The sequence below is a fragment of the Gossypium arboreum genome, unplaced genomic scaffold, assembly GCF_025698485.1.
Source record: "Gossypium arboreum isolate Shixiya-1 unplaced genomic scaffold, ASM2569848v2 Contig00172, whole genome shotgun sequence".
Classification (NCBI taxonomy): domain Eukaryota; kingdom Viridiplantae; phylum Streptophyta; class Magnoliopsida; order Malvales; family Malvaceae; genus Gossypium; species Gossypium arboreum.
The window spans coordinates 172199-178513 of NW_026440300.1; the positions used below are offsets into that span (position 1 = coordinate 172199).

Below are 6315 nucleotides of genomic sequence, written 5' to 3' on the forward strand. Positions count from 1 at the left end.
TTTGCCGAATTGAACTAAAGAAGGGTGTTAAGACACACTGTTTCATGACGATCGCTAATTGAGATCCCTTACGATGTCCTACAATTATTCATCACCATTTTTAGCATACAAGTTATGCTTAACAAACTCAAAATCCACCCTACCTTATTCACCAAAGAACCCTTATTGACCTTAAGTTGCTTACCTTCACGGGGTCCAATAATACGATTCAAGCTTATCCAAGTCGATACTCCAAGCCTCATTGCTCCTCCAAAGTTGTCTATATCACAGTCCAAGTCGGTCACTTGCCCACAAGGGCAAAATAGTCATTTAACACCCTAGGGACAAAATGGTAATTTTACCCCACAAGGGTATTTCAAGAATTTTACCCTACTGGGGTATTTTAGTAATTTTTCAAACCATGGGTATTTTGGTAATTTTATAAACAAAGGGTATTTTAGTAATTTTACAAACTAGGGGTATTTTGGTGATTTTATAAACCAAGGGTATTTTGGTAATTCGTAAATTGAGGGTAAAGCAGTAATTACGTAAATCGGAGTACTTTGGTAATTTTACAAGTCGAGGGCATTTCAAGAATTGGTAAACTAAAGTATTCTAAACATGGATAACAATACGAATGGGCCTAAAGCCTATTCTCGGCCCAAATGGGCCCACACGCGCTCGTGTTGCCCTTTTAGCCCAAACCTAGCCACAGATATTCGATTCACCTAGCCTAGTCCAATATTTACTACACAATCAAACAACTTATCCAATTGGGCCAGAGGCCCATTGGGCCCATATGGCCCCTTTCTACCATCGCACTCAAGTAGCAATCCAACAACAAGAGTAGTGATAAATACACACCTGATAGGAGACTGGAGTTAATCCGCGCTCCAAGCACTTCTAGCCGATGCCCAACCCAAACGAGCTCGCCATAACGCGAAAGGGATCAGCCAAGAAAGGTACCTTTGCTCTCCTCATAGGTCTCTATTTAAAGCCGACAGATCCACTCCTATGTTAGCTTACCGATGTGGGATCCCTCCATCATCAGAGTTTAAATTCAACACCAACTCTTGCCATCCCAACATAGCAAAATAATCAACCTTTGCATGCCAATGGATTCGAACCAAAGTCCTCCTATATGCCAACTCACGCCATCACCACTAGGCCACCAACTCATTTGTGTCATAAATCCAACACATTAAACTTTAAAGCGCACCTACTTGCTTCTAGATTTATTGAAAAGAAAACCAAAATATATTGCAAGAGTCAAGACTTGAACCTTGGACCCTTGCTTCCTCTATGGCGTCACTTCCTTGTCCCTAAGTGGCGTCACCTTGCCACTACACCACACTCCTTTTTTTGTGTCACAATTTCTCCAACAATATTCTTAAGGCCTACCTACTACACCCAGGGTTTGATCTACCTTAAATTTTTACTAGAGTCCAGGTTTGAACCCAAGACTTCTCCAACACTTCTCAGTACACTTAACCACTAAAATAAGCCTTCATTAACAAAATTTACATGCACAACAAAATATTAAAAGCTGCCTTCAACCGCTCCCATGCTCAAGGCCCAAAACTTCTAGGCCCAAATTCAGGGTGTTACAGCCGTTGCCGGGAAACTAGAATATTAGGAACGCTAAACTTTTATTACTTTAGCCATTTAATTTTCTTGCAATTTAATTTAATTTTTATTTTATTATCTATTAATTTACTTATTCTTTCTCTTGGCAGGTTTTTATAGTTTATGACTAGAAGAAACCCGGCGGGACCATTACTTTTTGACGAAGAAATCGATCGTACAGTTCGTAGAAATCAAAGAGAGATAAGACGTAACTTACGATACACGGAGAACGAGCAAGAAGACGATACTCAACCCCCAACTGTAGAGATGGCTGAAAACTAAGGCAATCAGCTACCTCCTGCAATTGTAGCTAATCAAAATCCTGCTCCACGCACTATGTATGATTTTGCTAAACCTTCTTTAACAGGAACTGAATCTAGTATAGTTAAACCTACTGTAGCTGCAAATACTTTTGAATTAAAACCTAACACTATTCAGATGATACAGTAGTTTGTTCAGTTTGATGGTTTGCAGGATGAAGATCCCAACGCTTACTTAGCAAATTTTCTAGAATTTTACGATACATTCAAAATCAATGGCGTTTCTAATGATGCCATTCGTCTTCATTTATTTCCCTTTTCAGTGAGAAACAAAGCTAAACAGTGGTTGAACTCTTTACCACGAGGGTCTATCACTACTTGGGAATAAATGACTGAGAAATTTTTACTAAAATTTTTTCCGCTAGCTAAAATGGCTAAATTATGTAATGATATCTCTTCTTTTGTGCAGATGGATTTAAAAACACTTTATGATGTATGGGAGAGATACAAGGACTTACTGAGAAGGAGCCCTCACCATGGGTTACCGCTTTGGCGTCAAGTACAAACATTCCACAATGGTCTGAATCCCTCGACTCGGCAAATGGTTGATGCAGCTGCTGGCGGAACCATCAACAACAAAACACCTGAAGAGGCTTATGAATTCATTGAAGAAATGTCACTGAATAACTATCAGTGGCAAGTCATGAGGACTAAGCCAACAAAAATAGCCGGCGTTTATAACGTCGACTCAGTTACTATGCTGTCAAATTAGGTAGAACTTCTCAATAAAAAAGATTGATAGTTTTCTTGGTTCTACGCAGGTACATCCAGTAATGAGGTGTGACTCAAGTGAAGGAGGTGTGCATACAGAATATCAATCCTTCAATCCCACAATCGAAGAGGAACAAGTCAACTATATGAGTAATAATAACTTTAGATCTCAAAATAACCCATATAGTAATACTTATAATGTAGGTCGGAGGAACCACCCAAATTTCTCCTGGGGTGGTCAAGGAAATCAAAAGCCACAAAATCCTCAGGGTTTTCAACAACCACCTTATCAACAAGAGAAGAAACTAAACCTTGAGGAGATGCTCTCAAAATTCATATCAATGTCAGGAACCCGTTTCCAAAATACCAAGACAACACTTAAAAATCAACAAGCATCGATCCAAGGACTCGAAACTCAGATAGGCCAGCTTTCCAAACTGATCTCTGAACGACCACAAGGTAGTTTGCCAAGTAATACCGAACCTAACCCAAGGGAACAACTCAATGTAATTAATACTCAAGATGACGAAGGAGTCGTTGAGCCTGAACCAGAACCGAGGCAAGAAATTGTGGTAAGCAAATAGAGAGATGAGGTAGGTCAAAATACAAACAAACCAGTGACTGTCGAATATAAACCTCGTGTGCCATACCCTAACGTGACAAGGAAAGACTGCTCAGATGAACAATTCGATAAATTCTTTTAACTTTTGAAAAAATTACATATTAACTTACCGCTTATTGAAGCTTTGTCGCAGATGCCAAATGTGATGAAATTTTTAAAAGAGATTTTAGTAAATAAGCGGAATTTGGACGAAGCGTCGCATGTGGAGCTAAATGCAGTCTGCTCAGCTATTCTACAGAATGAGCTACCCTACAAATTGAAAGATTCAGGGAGTTTTACAATTCCTTGCTTAATTGGTAGTTTAGATATACGTCATGCATTAGCTGATTTAGGGGCTTGTATTAATGTAATGCCTTACAAAATGTTTAAGCAACTAGGTCATGGGAAACCTAAATAAACTAGGATGAGCATTCAATTGGCAGATAAAACTATAAGATTTCCTAGGGGTATTATTGAAGACGTACTCGTGAAAGTAGATAAGTTCATATTCTCCGTTGATTTCGTTGTTCTAGACATAGAGGAGGATAATAACACCCCTTTGATTTTAGGGAGGCCCTTTTTAGCAACTGCTAAAACAATTATTGATGTTGGCACAGGTGAGCTTACACTTCGTGTAGGAGACGAAATGATTACCCTTCAAGCTCGTAATTCTGGCATCACATCAAACATTGAAGGTAATAGTCCACACCAATCTGCTAAAACTGACATTATGACTTTGCAGAAATTAAGCTTCAAAGAAGTTCACGAGCCATGTTCTAGAAATGATAAAGGACACATTCATGAAGAATAGAGGAAACAGATAGAGGAGCTAGATGAATGGCGAGTACACAAATCGAGAACACATGATAAACCGAAACTACGTCAAAACAAGGCTGATACCTCTCCTAATCAACTTAAGGTTAGCGATAAAGTCTTACTAGATGTAGCAGATCCCCACATTGTCACTACCACACCGAATGAGGAAATCCCTCTTACGGTACTCAATATTTTTCCATTCGGTACGGTGGAGGTGAGCAACCCCAAGTTCGGCACTTTTAAGGTAAACAACACTCGCTTAAAACCTTATTTTGATGAGATTGATAGCAGGAATGAGGAGTATAAACTCTTCAAACCACCCTGACCATTCACCGGAGAGGTAAGTAGAGCTTAGACTATAAATAAGCGCTTCTTGGAGGCAACCTGAGCACTAACATATTCTGATTTCTTTATTTTCAATTTCTAACGCTTTAAATCATTAACTTTATCTTTGAGTTGCAAAGTTTCTCAGCACACACGGCCAGGCACACGGGCGTGCCTAAGGCCGTGGCCAAGCAGGGGAAGAAACACGGCCTTGCGATACAGCCTTGTGGAAGCAGGATGTAACACCCCGTACCCGAGTCCGTTACCGGAATCGGACACAAGGTGCACACAGACTTAACTATTTTCACAGTCCATTTAGAAATTTCCAGACTAGCTGGTCACTGCATCACTGTCGCCTTAAAAATCATATCTTGAGTATCAAAGCTCGAAAATTTGTTTCGTAATTTTTTCCTGAAACTAGACTCATATGTCCATCTACAGATTGTTTTCTAGAATTTTTGGTCAAGCCAATTAGTACAGTTTATTAGTTAAATTCTCCCCTATCCCAGGGTTCAACTACACTGACCTTCGTGCATTACGAATTGAATATCTCCTTGTACAGGGATTTAATACTGATTTCGTTTGTTTCTATAGAAACTAGACTCAGAGAGGAATCTATAAATATATGGAACGACTCCTAATTATCTCTGGCTAATTTACAATGAATTTCCAAAGTCGGAACAGGGGATCCAGAAACCGTTCTGGCCCTGTTTCACGAGAACTTTAATATCTCTTAACATATAACTCATATGACCGTTTCGTTTCTTCCACATGAAAGTAGATTCATCAAAGTTCATTTACATAATTTATTCACTATTTAATACCATTACTACTATTTTTAGTGATTTTTCACATCCACATCACTGCTGCTGTCAGCATCTGCCTTTAAGGTAGGCTTTACCTATTTCATGATTTCCATGATTCAATTGGCCCCTTTTGCATACATAGCACAAAGTGTGATCATGATTAACCATCCCAATGGCTAATCGTTTCAAAACAATTCCATACCTCATAATGATCAACAAACAAACGATTATGGTACTAGGCGGAAAACGTATATAAGCCATTTTCGCATGGCCATCCAAGTTTACACAAAACCGAAAGGTACATGACCTTCAACAAAAGGGTAGTCCTATACATGCCATTTCAAAGTTCAACCAAAATTGTACCAAAATGGGGGCTTTGATAGTGTGGATGACTTCGACTTTGATGATCCCGAATCCGATAGCTAACGAGCAAAATCTATAAAACAGAGAAAGCAGAGAAGACGGAGTAAGCAATTTATGCTTAGTAAGTTTGAGCAAGAGATTCCAGCACAACAAAAGCATAGCATTCATAAAGCTAACGGATAATTTCATATGCACAAATTCTCAATATCATACTCATTTCACATTCCAACCCCATGTTCATACATAAGGGATCATCTTAGCCAAATACCGAAACCCATTACTCGATCGAGCGAATATTATTCGAAGGGAATCAACTAATTCAAGCACATACGAACATACCTCATTGCTGGAATTTTCACAAGTGTATAAACTGAAATTTTTACAGCAAGATTGCTCGTTCTCGAATCACGTACCTTCGGAATTTAACCGGATATAACGACTCGCTCAAATGCCTTCGGGACAAAGCCCAGTTATAGTAACTCGCACGAATGCCTTCGGGACTTAACCCGGGTTTAGTAACTTGCACAAATGCCTTCGGACTTAGCCCGGATTTTTTAACTCGCACGAATGCCTTCGGATCCTAGTCCGGATATAGTCACTTAGCACAAGGCCTTCGGGACTTAGCCTAGACATCATTCGAATAACCGAGCACAATTATCAATAAATTATGACACATTCGTATTTCATTTTCATTAGCAAAACTCACAGAAGGCACTATTCACACTTGAAATTTCGGCTCAATAGCCACACACAAAGAGCATGATTTTAA

General features: G+C 39.2%; 1 non-coding gene across 1 annotated transcript; it reads right to left on the reverse strand.

Moving 5' to 3' along the window:
* Positions 1-2301: 2301 nt before the first annotated feature.
* On the reverse strand, positions 2302-2408 carry LOC128288265 (small nucleolar RNA R71). The gene has a single exon (XR_008278694.1). It is a non-coding gene; the product is annotated as a small nucleolar RNA R71 (small nucleolar RNA).
* Between the last annotated feature and the right edge of the window lie 3907 nt (positions 2409-6315).